The following is a 17,300-nucleotide window of genomic DNA, read 5'->3' as shown; positions in this document are numbered from 1 at the left end:
AGATCAGCAGCTCTCACTTCTGCCTTCCAGAAGCAGTGGCTGTCCCAACTCCTCGGCAGGCCTCTCCACCTGCTGCAGCCCCGGGGAAACAAATCCAAGGTGCAATGGGCAGGGAAATCGCAGCCTGCACTTGGCAACAGAAAGGGGACACCATGTTGGGAGCATCAGGAAAGGACACAGAAAGTCCCCAGGTCCACAGAGCAAAGAGAATCTGTGTGTAATGGAGGCCCAACCAGGCAGTGCCGCTGGCCTGGACTGGTCTTTGTGCCCAGATTTTGACGGTGGGGCACCTCCGTTCCACCCCCGGGAACCCGGCAGGACACGGTCTGCAGAATTCCACTACAGGCAAATGCAGTCATTTTCAACATCACTCACAGTCGAATGTCTTTAAAAGTTTAACCTCTGGTCTGCTACGGCCTATCCTAAATGGGTAATCAGACCTGCAGGTATTAATTAAACTTATGGTTCTATTTATTGTAGTACTCTGGGGATTGAGCAGACAGCAAATAGCAATAAGTACTTCTGAATGTTCTCTTTGGCTTAATTACTGTTCTGTAGTTAGTCCATCAAATTGATGAACAATCAACAAGGCTGAATGTACTCCACACTGCTCACGTAGGGTGAGGATGCACGGCACCTACCAACATTGTTCTCTGATGTCGTCTTGAGTCCACTGGAGAATCAAGACTGGACAGGCCTGCAGAGGCTTTTATCTAACTTATCACACGTCAGGCATTTGGCAGGGGTCCCTTTCTCCTCCCACTCCCCACCCCCAGCCAGCATCTTTCTTTTCAGACATACACTTGTTTGGCACTGCTGGTCCTCTGCACCCGCCACGTCATCAGCCCCAGCCTAAGAAGGACTAAGAGCCCAGCAGCACTCTCGAGCATCTGTGCTTTCCGAAGTTTCATATATGGCCAACGCAGATAATTAAAAGTATAGATTCTAGAAGTCTAAAGGGACTTTAGAGGTTACCTAATTCCATGGCCTCATTTTATACAAGATGAAACTGAGACCAGGGAAGCAAAGTGGCTTGACTAAGGTCACACAATGTCTGAGTAAGGAGATTTGGGGTTGCAATAAAAAGAGACCCACTCAAACCAGCTTAATTAAGTAAAGGGCGTTTTATTATAAGAGCACAGGGAACTCTCACAGAATCCAGCTGGGCCCTGCAGGAAGTGGAAAGTCACTAGCCTCTCCTCTCTGCTCCTCCTGGTATCTGGAAACTTAGTTCTTGTCCCTCATGACTTCAGCTTGCACATGGCTCTGAGTTGCCACGGTACCAAAACCCCATCCCCCTGTAGGTGACCTTCAGCCTCAGTGCCAACACCTCTGACCACAGGTTCCTTGTCTTTTCAAATCTGCAAAATATGAACCTGAGAGCATTCAGGCATGAGAACACAATCAGTCTTGCCAGAGGTATGGACCACCCAGGCCCACCTTTCAAATGGATTTGGTGGAGTAATAACAAACTCCCAAAATAGTCGCAGAGCCAACACCAGCATCCAGAGATTTTCCAACTCTCCATCTGGACCCTTCCTGCCTCCCGTCTTACACCACTGATCAATTTTAGTTCAAGGATTACCTTTCAGTCGAAGGGAAACCGAAGGCATGGCTAGAACCACTCAGGAAACGATGACTATGTAAGAGGAGTAGCCACGAGTGAAACAGGAAGGGCCCATTGCAGCAGTTCCCTCACTACCGAATCCCCATCCAGAGAGAGAGAGAGAGAGAGAGAGAGAGAGAGAGAGAGAGAGAGAGAGGAAGAGGAGGGAGAGAGAGAGAGAGAGAGAGAGAGAGAGGAAGAGGAGAGAGAGAGAGAGAGGAAGAGGAGAGAGAGAGAGAGAGGAAGAGGAGAGAGAGAGAGAGAGAGAGAGAGAGAGAGAGGGAGAGAGAGAGAGAGGAAGAGGAGAGAGAGAGAGAGAGAGGAAGAGGAGAGAGAGAGAGAGAGGAAGAGGAGAGAGAGAGAGAGAGAGAGAGAGAGAGAGAGAGAGAGAGAGAGAGAGGAAGAGGAGAGAGAGAGAGAGACTATCAAGGACCAAAAAGAATTAAAGCCCAGAGGCTGGGCTTCCTTCCGCACACGCCCAGAGAACAGCTCTGTGAGCGCCAGGGGCAGGAGGGCTCCTAGGTAGGAAGAGTGACATGGGTGAGGAGCAGATGGCTACAAAGTCACCTTCCTCTCCTGGGAGAATCCGAGAGTGATCTTCACACTCCATCCTGCCGCAGTGAACCACTTACCGGGAAGGAGTGACTGCTGTTTTACATTCAGAGGTTGCTCTCTCCCTCCACTTCCTCGCGGTCGAGGGAATTGCCTTCTACGTGGTGAATGAGTCCAGATGCGACAGTCATTCGGTTTCTCTCTTTCCTGGACGGCCTCTTTCCCTCCACTCTCTCTTTCCCAGGTGAGAGAAGAGAACTTAAATGAACCTAGCTCCCGCCCCCAGACCAACTGGCTTCTGTGATCCACTCACCTCCTGCGCCTCATTCCTCACTGCAAAACAGGGACATTGACCAGAAGAGTAGATCTTGACCTTTCCCAATTTTAGGCTCCTTTGAAGGACTCTATGGACATGCTATGGACACTCTCCCTGAGAGACTCACAGACACCAGCAGTGTCATGTCTAAGGGGTTCGTTTGACTGCTTAAAGCCTATCCTGACCCTACTGATTCATAAACCCCAAGCTACCTCTCTCAAACTAGACGGCCTCTACGGCATATTCCAGCCTGTGAATACCAATTATCCCCCAATCAACCTACGACATAGAAGAATTTCAGCACTTTGTGGGACAGAGAGATCAACCCTACTTTCTTCATGTACAGATAAAGAAATTGAGGGCTAGAGGCCTTGAACCAGCCATCTGCAATCGCAAGTCTGCAGGGCTCGTCTAGAAACTGTGTCACCTGCTTAGGTCGCACTGTGCGTCGAGGGGCAGGTGCTACAAAGCAGGGACAGTGCCTGGCTCACCCCTTGGGAGCTTTCTATGACCAAGGGGTTGTGGCTGTGATCTCCTGACTTAGGAGAGCTGACAGGACATTGTCCTGCAGATCTCCGCAACCCTTTGTGAGCAACCAGACGCTGGCTGCGACACCAGCCAGCACAAGGAGCCCGTGAGCAGTGCTTGGCAAAGATGATCGCACTGCACCAAACGCGGTCTCTTTCCAAAGGGCACACAGAAGCCATCCTTACAGGTGAGTCTTAGAGGCTCCACCCAAATTCCACAGATGCAGTCAACCCAGGAGAAGAACACGCCCATCCTCTCTGTTAGCGGGACAGCGTGAGAAAATAACAGAAAGTCCATTAACGCCCTTCCTCACCTGAAACCCAGGCTTTTTGGTAACAACGCTGAAGAGTCACCTCACATTCCACGGGTCTTTCACATGGAAGAAGCCTTGAAGCTTTTTCTCAAGTTGGTATAAAATCCAGTTTTTTTTTTTTCTTTTTCTCTTTTGCCAGTCTCGGTGAGCAGTGGGTGTCTGGGTGGGTGGATGGAGTGACACGTTAGTGAGAAAATCCCCTCCCCTTGTAGAGCGCCTCAGAAAAGGGGAGTCAGAGAAGTATCATTTGGGAAAGTGACAGGCGGATCAGGTAGCAGTGCTGCTGATGAGAAAGGGTTTAAACCTGTCAGGATCCTGAATTCAGAACAGCGCTGGCACCCGGAGGAGTGACCCAAACGCCACTAACCTCTGACAGCGCTGTGTTTTCATTTCAGGCAAATCCCCAGAGGAGCTCTCCCCATGGCTCCCTCTTCTCTTTCAATATCCTGCAACCAAAAAGAGAGGCGCGGCAGTGCCGGCCCAAGGGAGCCTCCCTCACCTCCCATTTGTTCCCGAAAGTCCCTTCCTCAGCCTCCCCACATGACCGTCTCCCGATTTATCCTCTTCCTGCCACCTTGGAGAGTAAAGTGTGCGCATTGCCAGAAATCCAGAGTCTGAGGACATGCCACAGTGGCACAGCCATGACATGAGAACGGGCGGAAAACTTCTCAGGAACAAAACGTGCACACGCACACACACACACACACACACACACACACACACACAAATGGATTCTGGCTTTGAAGTGGATATTCACAGTTCAGCTTTCAAGTCTTCTGAAACGCCCAAACTCAAATCTGACCTACTTAGGCAGTGCTCTTATTTATGTCTCAGACGAAGGAGCTGTATATTTAGCAAATGAGAACTGTGTATCCCCCATGCCCACTTCATGTTTAGAGAGCCCAGCAATTTTTGCTTTTAAATTTTCCCCTGGATTGTCTCCATAAAAGTGGATATGTAAGTTAAACACTGTTAAAAAATCCATGAGCTCCAGGAATTCTGCATAAATGCATCCAGATTCTCGCTGAGTGCACGGGTTAATGTGGTTTAAAGGAAAAGGATGAGACGGCAGTTGATCCATGTGTGTTCGTCTCCTCTTAGTCGGCAAACCAGCTGCCTGGCTTGTCTGCTGTTAATGCCGCGGCGCAGATTTACGGATGCCCCAACATGCAAACAGTGTAAATTTCTGCTAGGAGAGTCTACGTGTGCAATGTGAAGCACAGAATTGAAGCTATTATCTAGCTGACTCAAGCCAAAATAGACATTAGTTTCAATTATCTGGGTTTTCAGGAGAAAGCCTTTTTAACCTTCATTATCAGGATAATTACCTCAACCCTCACCTTTTGTCCATGTGATGGAATCCATAAAGTTTTAATCTCTTGTAATAAACAGTCACCTCAAACCTTTTTTAGAAGCAGGGGGCATGGAAATAGTAAGTGCGCTACATACAGGTAAAGGGGACCCCCTTCAAAGAGTGCGAATCCCACTTATGCTCAACTCTACCTCTGGCAGAAGGAGCTTCAGCCCTCCCGGGGCACAGGCACCAACCCTACTTTCTTCTTTTACAGATGAAGAAACTGAGGGCTGGAGCTTCCTTCAAAAGAGTCCTCCAAATAGAAAGTGTTCTTTAGCAAGCAGCAGACTCAGGATGTCACCCCACTTGGCAGGGAGATTCAGATCCCCTTGGACTTCGTTGGGAAGGTCAACGTCAGGGAATCCAAGGCCCTTGCTTCCCTGCCTGCTATGCAAATTGTATCCAAGGCCCACTGTTTCTGTGTTGTCTGTGCAAATCTTCTTCTTGATCAGCTTTCTAGTCCCACCCCTTCTTATGGAATAGGAAGAGAGGGATGGCTGGTGTCCAAGAGTGAAAAAGGAATGGCCTGGGGGTCTACACAAATGTACCTCTTCTTCCAGTTCTCAAAACAGGACAATGTCCAGTGTTCAACAGCAACAGCGGGGCTCCGGCAGCCAGCTCTCATCTTCTCAATTAAGCACCTGTGTGCAGAGGTCTCAGGTGGGGCCCAGGAATCGGGGCTCCATCATCATCACCATGGCCACCACACCCCAGGGACCCCCAGGACTACCTCACGTGAAGGTGTGACTTTGATGTGCACACCTTTCCTCAGCCCCTCTCTCCTTGTCCCAGACCCCAGACCTCCCTAGGAAGCTGCTTTGGCTGAACAGAGCTCCCTTCCAGGTAAGACCTTCGGGTTTTTTACGCCTGCTAAGCAGGCGTTGCCCACTGTGCCTACTTGGCACAGATGGAGGAAAACGCACACGTGTACCCAGGTGTTTCCCTTACCCCCAGCTGGCACCAGGCCATGCTGCGTCAGAGCCCAACCCTGACCTTGGATCTCCCAGCTTCCACAGGCCAAGACACACAGCCTGCTATTGCAGCCTCCAGCCTGGGGCACTTCATGGTGGCTGTCCCAGCAGACTACGACAAATATCCACTCATCTCTGCCACCCACTCACCCTCCTCAGCCCACATTTCTTTTTTCCAGTCATGAGCAACATTCCCACGAACTAATTCCCATGTCCCAAGCTCTGGTCCTTCCTGTATCTGACCGAATATTCTGACTTGCACTGAACTCAAAGATCGACCAGGAACCTACTATGTGCTTGATGTGTGCGGTCAATTCCTAGAAGACCCCATGCCCTCCAGTTAAACAACTGTGGTTGACGACCCTGGCAGCGGCCTGGGGTCCCGCTAACGGCAGCTGTGATGCTGGGTTCAGAGAGCAAAGTAAATGAAATCCAGCTACGTTGGCTTCTGCTCCATTAGGAAAGGGAAAAATCAATGTTTGCCAAATGTAGAAGGACAAAATCAATAGCGAAAGAAATTTTATTTTCAACCTTCTAAGGGAGTATTACAAAGAAGAGAGAGTGAAAATTATTATTATTTATTGATGTATATAGCACCTTCTGAAAGCCTCAAAGCGTTTTATAGAATTACAAACTGCCTTCGTCCTTCTGGGTACAGATCGCTTTGTTCGGCTCCTCACCAGAAGGGGCAGGTGCGCCAAGTATTAGGACAACACGATGCCACACCTGTAAGGTGATTATTTAAAGTTGACAACTTATTTACGTAAACAAAAAACACACACACACAGGAAGAAATAATTAGCAGGGTGCTGGGGTCAGCGCACTCTAATCTTGCGGAGAGTTCCTGAGCAAGACTCTCCTCCCTCGCTTTTAGATGGCACCGTAATATATACCGTTTGGCAGAGGAAGCAGAAAACCTCACTCCACCCTTCTCCAATGTTCCTTTGCTGGAACACGCAGAGCATTTGGGGAGAATCGGCCACCTGCTGCCAACATCTTAATGCAGTTCCTGGCAGAAGAGTTTTGATAGATGGCTTCAAAGCCACCAGTATAAACTACTGAACAAAACTTTCCAGAAGATGAAATGTCAAAGGAGCCGGGCTGCAGCAAGCAGGGCCTCTGGAGGTTGGCAGCTGTCTACAATCCACAAAGGGAACGGCAAACGGGGCCCTGCCAGGGCAGATGACCTCGACGTTCCAGGCTCTCTCCTGTTTCCTCCCTTTTCTTTTTTCTTTCCCCTCATTTGAACTTCGTCGTGATCCTTTGAGAAAGATACGGACCCCATCTCACAGAGGCTCATAAAGTGTGAGTGACTAACCCAGAATCCTTCAGCTGTTCCCTGGCGGAGCTAAGAATAGATCCTGGTCTCCAGGACCTAGAGTCAGAAGGAGACAGAGGTTAAATGACTCCACTTTGTACCTGCAGCAGGAATCTGCTCTCGGCATCCCGGAGAAGCAGGCGGATCTGAGCGTGACCGGGTCATCACGTCATAGGAATTGTGTCTGCTTTTTATTAATAATTGTCCACCTCAATTATTCAAACACAAGCACCTACCTCCAGATGGTGCCCCCTGATTTCTCCAGAGTCTGCCATCTACAGCTATCCAGGACCCTCCGAGTTGGGAAGACCATGAGGCATGCACATTGTCTACTCTGATACATATCTCCAGTTCCCTCAAGAACCGTTCATATATCATAGTTTCCAGATAGTTCCTTCTCCTACCCTGGACAGTTCCAGCTGGTTTCTGATGAATATTAAAATATGCTCTAAAACATCAACAATTCTAAACATCATCTGACATGGTGAGGGGTGAGACCGTTTCCTCCAGCCTCCTGGAGACTACCAGGAAACAGGAAACATTCACACTGTTAACCTCAGTGGCCTACTCCGACTCCAAGGGCTTAGAGTAGACCACCAACCCCCAGCTCACACCCCTCCCTGTGCTGGGGACTGAACTCAGGAGCACTCAACCCCTGAGCCACATCCCCAGCCCTATTTGTATTTTATCTAGAGACAGGGTCTCACTGAGTTGCTTTGCACCTCACAGTTGCTGGCTTTGAACTCATGATCCTCCTGCCCCAGCCTCCTGAGCCACTGGGATGACCGGCATGTGCCACCCTGCCCAGCCCTGCAGTTGATTTCTAACACGCAGTGGAGCCTTTACACATGCAAGGATGAAGGTCTGTCTTCTTAGTCCTCCCACTGGTTTAGTCCATGGGGTTTCTGTGATTCCCCAGTCGTCTTTAGCACTAAGCCTTTACCCTGGTGCCATGCATATCCCGCCATTTATCCTGCACTGATTGGTGGACCAGAGCTTCTACATCTTCATTCAAATTATTAATAAGTCAATTCAATGCAGTGATGCCCAGAACAGAGCCCTTTGTCAGGCACTGGGGGCAGGGCGGTTGGCATTTGCTCTTGAATCCGCAGTCTGGAAATGAACTTCCATTCATTCGCTCATTGACAGGCGTTGCTCTAGGGTCAGCCACAGGCAAGAGCTATTTTAAGAATAAAAAGGATGAAGTTTTCAGAATCTTCCTGGATCCACCCCCTGGCTCCCTCTTCTGCTTTCAGTCCCTGTTTCCACAAACTGAACTGCACTCTTGGGCCTGATGGCGTTTGAACCTACGTACCCCCTAAAGGCCCATGGGTTGAAGGCCTAGTCCCCAGGGTATTGCTATTGGAATGTGGTGGAAGCTTTAAGAGGTGGGGCCTAGTGAGAGATCTTTAGGTCATTGGGAATGTGTCCTTAATGGGGATTGTGGGGTACTCCCATGCCCTCCTCATGTTTTTTCCCCTTCCCACACATAAGGTGTAGTCTTGCCCCACCAAGAGCTCCTGTAAAGATGTGCTGCCTCACCACAGGCCCAAGAGGAACAGAGCCAGTGGATCATAGACTAGCACCTGAAAAACAGTGAGCTAAAATAAACCTTTTCTCATTATAAGTTGATTATCTCCGGTATCTTGTTATAGTGATGGAAAGCTAACACACTCCATTTGCCACTTCAGCCTCCACTAAAGCTTGGTGTCCACCCTAGCATTCTTATAATCAACTTTCCTTTCCTTAGAAGTTTGATGCTGCTGTTTCCAAATCCCAGTGAACCATCTTGCCTGATATACATCAGCTTCTACTTGAAAACTCCCCTTGAAACCAGCCGACTTTGCTCCATTATTCCCTTTGCCTCTTCCTTCAGACTAGTCATCACCTCACACAGCCTCACTTTTGTCTACACAAACATTATGAGAAAATTTGTCAAAATTCTTATTAAAATCCAGACACTTTATACAAGAGCACTCTGCTATCTTATTAAGCTTAGTTTATCAGAAAGAAATAAGTTCATCTCTATACGAATTGCTATACTATAGTGTTTGTGTGTGGAGTAATCTCACGATAGGGTAACTCCCCTTTCTTTTGGAAATTATCCCTGCCTTTTGACACACATCTGCATGGTTTATACCATGGGTAATGATGTGATTCCCAGCCCAGCCCCAGCTGATGTGTCCAGCTGGTCAGTTGATCCAAGAAGAGCCGATCACATTTGTGCAGGCAGTAACACTGGAAAGGAAGCCCAGAGGCCCATGGCTCCTGCATGACTGGGCAAGGGAGGCGGTACTGGGAAACCGCCGGCTGCCTTGTTGCCATCACCTGGGCCAGGAAGAACCCCCTCCTGCCCAGGGAAAGAAGACAGAAGTGGAAGGGTGGAGCCCCACTCAGGCACAAACCAAGCAAATCCTGGTCCCTGTTTTTCCCAAGAATTACCCCAAATCTTTAAAAAAAAAATCCCCTTTTTAACTTGAGCTTCTATCATGTGCCACCAAAGAGTCGAAAGAGACCAACCGAAAGCCAAGCACAAGTCCCACCCCCAACCTCTCAGGACTGCACCAGGCCAATTGTTCAGCCGCCTGTGATCCAGCCACGCCCTGGCCTGAAAACAGGGAAAGATCAGAAGTGAATGCCCCCCCCCACCTCCCGCCACCCCGTTGGAGGTGACTCAGGCCCATTGGTCACGTCAGATAGGCAACACCTTCTATTCTGGTTTGCCCCGGCGGAGCGTGTGGTCAACAGACAATTCCGTTTTTGTCAGGCTCCGTATTTCAGGGCCCACTGTCCCTTCCTTTTTCTTTCTTGATGACCTCCTATTAATGGCAAAGGAAAGTCCCTCTTCCAGGCCACAGTCCAAAGCATGGATTGTTCCCACCACAGGGAAAGGAGGACAGCTGGGAGGGTTTGCTTACTTGGGCTGCTTTGAGTTGAGCATTGAAGGGGATTTCCAACTGAACAGCCTCTTTGAACACAGCACAAAACGTTCACGATCCGCTCTTCACGGCCCGGCAGATTCCCTGGTAAACACCTGAGAGCGTCATGTTCTTCCCAGTTCAATCAAAACAGCTTCTAGAATGGGGGTGGGGAAAATGGAATGGACTCTCCATCGCCCTACATTCAGCCCAATTCACACACACACAGACATGGCAACCTAATTTAGAAAGGCTCTTTCTTCCTGAGGTCGACAAGGAGGGTCCAAAATCTGTTCTTGGAACCTCCGTTCCTCAGGGGGAGGAGACCAGCCCTCCAGATGGACTTCGCATTGCTAGGCAACAGAGCACGATGACCGTCAGACTCGGGGACAGTGGCAGTGTTCCCTGCAATTGTCTTGGGGACATGCCAGGAGAGCAAGCCACGGGGCTTAGATCTTAAGTCACCCATGAGGCCAGCCCTGCCCTTGACACCTCAGCCAAGATTTGTGTGGAATAAATGCTTCCTGGAGAACCAACAAACTGACTAACCGGGACCAGGCTCAGGGGGAACCGGAGGAGAGGGATCGCTCCTGCTTCCAGCAAGCCACTCACACATTTTTCTCTTTGGGCATTGGGCTTGGGACCCTTGAGAGAAAGGTGTCCACTATTAAAGTTTGGAAAACAGCGCTCCGCGGGCGCTTTGTAGAACTCAGAGGGCAGTGCCATTCGTGAGGAGGCTCTTACTAAATCACTTCAGGTATGGAGAGAACAGGCGCGGCCATCAGGACACAGCGCCACAGGAAACCCTAATCCAGCCTGTGAAACTTAAATCTCTTGCTGTTCACTAAAAACATCCTGGAGGTCCCGGGTTGCTCTGCCCCCGCCCCTGTGCTCAGCCACCACTTACCCGTGCAGTGTCATGACAGTTCCCCAATTTGTTCCTTGAAATTTTCATTTGAACACAGCACAAAACTGTGGACTCAGCCCTTACTCCTGGACTCAGCCCCTTTGGTGAGCCCCTCACCTCAAAGCCCCCGTCTGCAGGAGCACTGGAAGGAAGTGCCCCGTCCTTACAGAAGCACAAGACCCTTGTTGGATGTTTCCCTAACCTCCGTCTGCTCTTTGGGAGCCAGGGACAGATGCTGACCATGCACTTTCTGAGAAGGAGTGTAAATTGCAGGAAACAGAGTATAAATTAAAGGGACTGCCTCATCTAATTAGCCACACAGGAAATGTAATGAGCCTGGAAAACAAAAGTGTAATTCATGAGGAAATATCCATTGAAATAATGTAAATAATGGGGTCTTCACTGTGGTTTCTGGTTACTTAAAGAACTAAGGCTGTCATTAGGCACGGAAGTGCTTCTCAAGATCTAGAAAGACTCTCTAACGATGTGGCTTTAGAATGTCACACCACCTTCGGGAAAGACCCCGAATTAATTGTATGATTTTTGTAAGACACGGAATGGCTCCCACTACACCAGCTCTGCCTTGGGAGCCGGCCCTGGCCAGGGTCCCCGGGAGCAGCTCTCATTGGATGGGGCCGCTCACCCTCCTGGGCTCACGCCCCTCACCGTTTGCTTCTGGAGCGGCCCAGTGCTGGCAGTGCTGACCTTAAGACCATTTGTCGGAACGGAATAGTAACTGGGTTCTTGTCTGCCTCTCCCGAATTGACGAAGCCACCTTCCTTTTCGCCTTTTCTATCTTTTGAAGTAGTTGGCCTCTTGGACAGTCAAATGCATATAGACACATATATACCTTTAATGAGCTCAGTGGCTCATTACATAAATGGAAACAGAGCAGACCTCTGAGCCATGATTAACAGCACAAGCTTTCACAGAAGATCACGCTCAAATATGGAACTTTTCATTAATTATTATTCTTTCACCTGCACATATCGATGGGGTGCAGTGGGCTGAGTGATACACGTCTGCAGTGTTAGTGGTCAGATCAGGGCAGGCAGCCTTTCCAGCCCACGCCTTTAAGGGATGGGGAGGAGAGACGGACACAGTTAGGTAACAGGACCAGACCTTTAGCAACTTAAGAAAAGCAAACTTAACTTGAATTTTTCCATGTGCTATTCACCAGGAATGCCTGAAGGTGACTTCCCTTAACAAAGGGGTTGACTACGGTAACCCAGAAAACAAGAGCCGTGAAAAGCAAGCTCCCTCAATGTCCCGCTCCCTAAGTTCCCAGGTCCAGGTACCACAGCAGTGGCCAACTGAGCAAACGAGCAAGTGGAGCAGAAAACGACATGGAGAGCAGGGACCCTCGGCACCCGGCTTCTGCTCCACTGTCATCCACTGGAACAGCAGTCCTGCAACCATCCAGGGACAGTGGCCCTCCTGCCTTCCCACTCTGCCTGTCTTCCCAGGGGCCCTCCGAGTCTGCAGGTCCACACACAGGCAGGACCTGCGCCAGGGGTGTCTCCACCTGCTCCCCGCCAGCCGGCTCCCTCCTGCACTGGGGGAAGGGGCTGTCCCACTGTCCCCCAGTGCCCCTCGTCCTGCTGCCGTGGGGCAGCTTCTTCCCTCCCAGCTCTGGCCTTCAGAGGACAGGGACAGGGAAATACCCCTGCCTCCCCACACGCCCTAACCCTGCACACCCCAAACAAGCACTTCTGCATAGTCAACAACTCCAATGAGAACTGGAGCACATGCATTTTAGAATGTCTTTTTATTCTTCTGACCACAGATGGCCAAAGGTTGAAAGTTCAGTTCACCAGAATTTTCTGGCTCATCCACGGGGCTTTTGTGCCTCTGATAACCAGGGGCAAGTGGCTTCTTGGAATTAGTGTTTTAAAGGTACAAGTAGTGACATTTATTTCTGTACAAAGAAAGAAAAAAAAATAGCCTCTTATTCTTATTTCTGGCCATCACAGATATCCTTCTTTATAATTACTTGGGCTATTGCTATTATGGCCATCATTTTCACTATTTACTATTATGGGTATTTAGAGGCTCATAAAAATGTGAGCTTCCTCAATGCTTAAACAGCACGAGAGATAAATCAGAGCTTTGGCTGACTGGCTGAAACCTGACTGGGAACAGCTGGATTGCTCTCTTGACTAAATATTTACAAAAGGCATGATTATATCACTGAGTGACACTGTGAGAATGTAACAATTTATCAATCATCTTGTTTAACACCAGTCCCCACAGGAAGGGCTGCTTTCCACTTAACAATAAGAATCTACTGTATGCTAATTAATTTACTTATTTTCACTTAAGGTTATTTCAGACACATTTGCCCTGGTGTTCTTATCTCAGCACATTTTACACAGAGACCAAACAAATGGTTTACAGGGGGAAAAGGAGGGTGGGGGAGCAGAGCTAACCACCCATCTTAGCGCTCACTCAGTCTTCTGGGGTGGAGGAGGGAAGGAGGGACATGTCTAGGCTCCTCCCAGGGCCTGGTTGCAGATGTTGCCGCCAATTCTGGAGAAGACGAGCAAAGTGAAAAGACAGAGCCAGTAGCCTCTGGAATTTGAATATGGAGATGATGCACAGTTGGCTGACCATACAAGCAGTCACTGTCAAAGTTCCTGTTCCTGTTCCAGTGCCCTCAGCCCCCCAGGAAAAGCCAGAGGAAGCCAGTCGAGTGCAGCCTACAGCCACCCCTCTGAGCCTCTTTCACACCAGCCGGGAGAGGAACCCTGGGAAGATGCCCGTGGGGTCAACGGCACAGTTTTGCATCTCCCAGTGACTTCCCAGAAAACAGCACATGGGCAGCAAAACCACTCCACAAGGACAGGCCCTGTGACACAACCAGGTGACAAGGTTTGGATTCTAAAGGACAAGTGGGAGAGCCCAAGACCCTAGACCCTGACGCCTGCGTGTTGTTGCTATCTGCAGAGGGAAGGAATGGGCCAAGATGTGAGCAGGACCCCAGAGAGCCCACAGGTGTTCCTGGACAGGGTGTGGGGCAAATCTGAGTGGAGATGCTGAGACAGGCTCTTCACCTCCCCAGTGGCAAGGAGGAGGGGACAAGCTAAAGGGCTCACCATCCAGCTCCTCTAAGATCCAAACTGGCTACCCAGCTTCCTCCAGGAAGGGATCCTCTGAGGACACACCAGGCGTGAGAGCACCTGAGCAGAGCAGGGCCGGCAGAGGCAGAGGGGGAGAGGGCGTGGGGAGAAGGGTCAGGAGAAGAAGCGCCACTCGTTCATTAACTCTGCAGAAACAACACGAGGGACAGGTGCCGCAGACTCTGCAAGTCACTGCAAGCTCAGCCTCCTTCCAAGACTTTGGGAAAACTGAACTCAAATGAAAACGAGCAATAGGAAAATATGCAGGTCAATTCCCTACAAAGTGACTCTAAGAAAAAAGAATATCAGAGTGCATCCCTAAAGACGATGAAATACGCCAGAAAGACATCATAAAGCCCCCAAGACTTCAAATACTCTTTCAAAACAACAAACTAGAAGATTTTCAAAAATATAAGACAAGCAAAAGCAACATAAATTAGAAAGAGAAAAACCTCAGAAATTAAGGAATAAAACTTACGATAAAAGATCACACATCGAAGAAAAATCATTTCAGAAATAACTAAATTGTAAGGAACAGGGAAAAAAAAGCAAATACAACTAATAGTACCTTCTGAAGGAACCAAGGGGATCTTTTAATTTTAAAAAGTTTATGAACAGATGTTGAAGGTGCAAGATGACAAACAGTGGAGACAAGTGAAGACACCTCACACCTGAGTCTCCGTGAAGAGCAGAACAAATAATAAAACTGAAACTCAAAAAGACTTTCCTCAAATTAAAAGGAAAAAAGCTACACCGTCACATGTATTGAAAGTTTTCTGATACTCGAGAATATAAATCCAGAATGATCAACACCCAGATATCAATAAATTTACTGCGCTTTCAGGGAAAAAAAAATGTCATTGCAACATTAGACAAAAAGAGCACGTCATTTAATTTATCAACTAAATATCAGCTCCTTTACAAAAGAATATAGAGAAACATATTTGAAATAGTCAAGAAACAAAAATATGAAATTGGATTTTATACCCAGCAAATCTGACCTTCAGTTTTACAGGGCTCAGACTTTTGCTAATATACGAAACTATGCGAGCACTGTTGGAAACCTTCCTAAAGCATCTGTTGGAACACAAACACAGAGACACGACTGAAGGATGTCAATGAGGAGATGCAATAAGAATTAAATATGTAATTATAGAACTAAAACTAGGTGAGGATTACGAAGAAGAGATTATACTGTAACATATGTGACAGCTAAACAAAATCTGGCATATACATTTGTAAATGTATTAGAGTATGTATTTTATTTATATATAAATGTGTGTCTGTATATATGTATTTGTAAAACAGCCATTTTTTATGTAGAAGAGTAAGAATTGCCTGTCTCCTATAAATTAGGAGGGATATACAAGTCTCTGTATTCAAAGACTTAACCAGACTCAGATTTGATGCCTTTGGGGAGAAGGTAGGTACCATTATGCTCTTTCATCAATAGGACAATAATGTCAAGTTTTTGTTTTTTAATAAAAATAGTAACTATTTTTTAGTACTTTTATTAAATTGTCTACAGTAATCAAAACTAGTTGTGGTACTGAGTATTGCTAATCCTAGGGTTTTTTGGGGTTTTTTTTAATGTCTTAAGATAGGATAAAGCAGGGGCTGGGTTATAGCTCAGTGGTAGAGCGCTTGCCTCACACATGTGAGGCACTGGGTTCGATCCTCAGCACCACATAAAAATAAATAAATAAAGATGTTGTGTCTATCTTAAAAAAATATATATGGGATAAAGCAAATGAGTAACAGTGCATTCCGATGCTAGCAATGCCTCTGTCCTTCTTGATGTGGAAGGAAAAAGATACAGGTGAAATATGAAAGAGTTTAAGTAAAAACCCTACAGTCTTGAATTTGAATTGGATCATGGCAGTATGAACTTATGAGGTATTCTATTTTTAAACACAAGCCACACACCAGTCTGTTGCCTAGTTCTGTCCACTGGAAAGAACCAGAAAGCATGAGCAATCCAAATCATGGTCTTATTTTTAAAAAGGAAAAACTCCTTGTAGAAATAGGTGAGCAGGAAATATAAAGATGAACCCAGCACCCCTGGACACACAGGTCAGCAGGAGACTATCAGGTCCACGGAGCCTCAGTGAGGATGCACATTACCATGGATTGAAAAGGTCACTTTCCAAAGAAGACAGAGAACCAATGCTGTGTACCTCAAAAAATGAGTTAAATAGCCAGGTGTGGTGGCACATGCCTGTCATCCCAGCAACTTTGGGAGGCTGAGGCAGGAGGATCACAAGTTCAAGGCCAACCTCAGAAAATTAGAGGGGCCCTAAGCAACTCAATGAGACCCTGTCTCAAAATAAAATATATTAAAAAGGCCTGGGGATGTGGTTCAGTAGTTAAGCGCCCCTGTACCAAAAAATAATAATAGGTAAGTAAAAAAAAAAAAAAAACACATACACTTATCCTGCCTTTTGCTTGCAAACTGCATTTCGGGATAACCAAGAGTAGATGAGGGGAAACATTATCTTATAAAACTATTCCAGTAATAATGTATTAATAAAAACAAAATGGTAGAATTAGTACACCACTATTTTACATCCCTGCCAATCAGTGGATTTGGGCACTAAGGACTAATAGTTGCTAACATTAGAAAAGAGTGAAAACAGACTTTATGCTCCTCCTGATGAAAAACACAAGGTCACCTATACTCTTGCCAAAGGGATCAAACCTGAGTCTGATCTGGCCTTTAAATTCAGCTGCTAGTTCAGAGAAGATAGAGGACAGAGGACGTGTCAAAAACGCCCCATGCTTACACAAGCTGCAGAATCCTGACTCTGGAAAACTCAGTAGTCCCTCTCTTCCATATACAGATTGAGTATTCTGTCTCTGAAATGCTTAGGACCAGAGAGTTTGGGTTTTCAGATTTTTTTCCAGATTTTGGAATATTTGCCTACACATAATGAGAAATCTTGGGTATGGGACACAAGTGTAAACACAAAATTCATTTGTGTTACATATGCACTTTGTGCACATAGCCCAAAGATAATTTATACAATAATCTTAATTTTGTGTATGAAACGAAGTTGCATGATGTGGAGTGTTTCATTTGTGGTGTCATGTTCACATTCAAAAAAGTTTTGGATTTGGGAGCATTTTTTTTTTTTATTTCAGATTTCCAGATTAGGAATGTTAACCTGTATAAATCTTAAGGAAAAGAAAGGGCTGGGAGACATGCACAGCTCATGAAGGGCATACTGGATAAATGTGGCCTGGGATGCACAATGGAGAGACAAGACCGTTCTCTTTTGAATACAACCAAGGGCTTATGTGGGAAGTCATGGCAAGAGTGGAAGGAGACTGAGGCACGTGGAGGGCACCTGGGATGGCTGGCAAGGTTCTATTTCTGGACTTGCGTGGATTTACAAGAG

The 17,300-nt window shown here is 47.3% G+C and overlaps 1 long non-coding RNA gene across 1 annotated transcript in view; it reads right to left on the bottom strand.

The window, feature by feature from the left end:
- Positions 1 to 6,142: 6,142 nt before the first annotated feature.
- The window catches only part of LOC144365984 (uncharacterized), a 40,307-nt gene continuing 29,149 nt past the window's right edge, over positions 6,143 to 17,300 (bottom strand). Inside the window, exons 2-3 of the long non-coding RNA XR_013424733.1 lie at positions 9,877 to 10,033; positions 6,143 to 8,138 (exon numbers count right to left, since the gene is read on the bottom strand). This is a non-coding gene — a long non-coding RNA (uncharacterized LOC144365984). The remainder of the gene's footprint in view (positions 8,139 to 9,876; positions 10,034 to 17,300) is intronic.

The sequence above is a fragment of the Ictidomys tridecemlineatus genome, chromosome 8 (genome assembly GCF_052094955.1).
Source record: "Ictidomys tridecemlineatus isolate mIctTri1 chromosome 8, mIctTri1.hap1, whole genome shotgun sequence".
Lineage (NCBI taxonomy): Eukaryota > Metazoa > Chordata > Mammalia > Rodentia > Sciuridae > Ictidomys > Ictidomys tridecemlineatus.
This window is presented reverse-complemented; position numbering and strand designations above follow the sequence as displayed.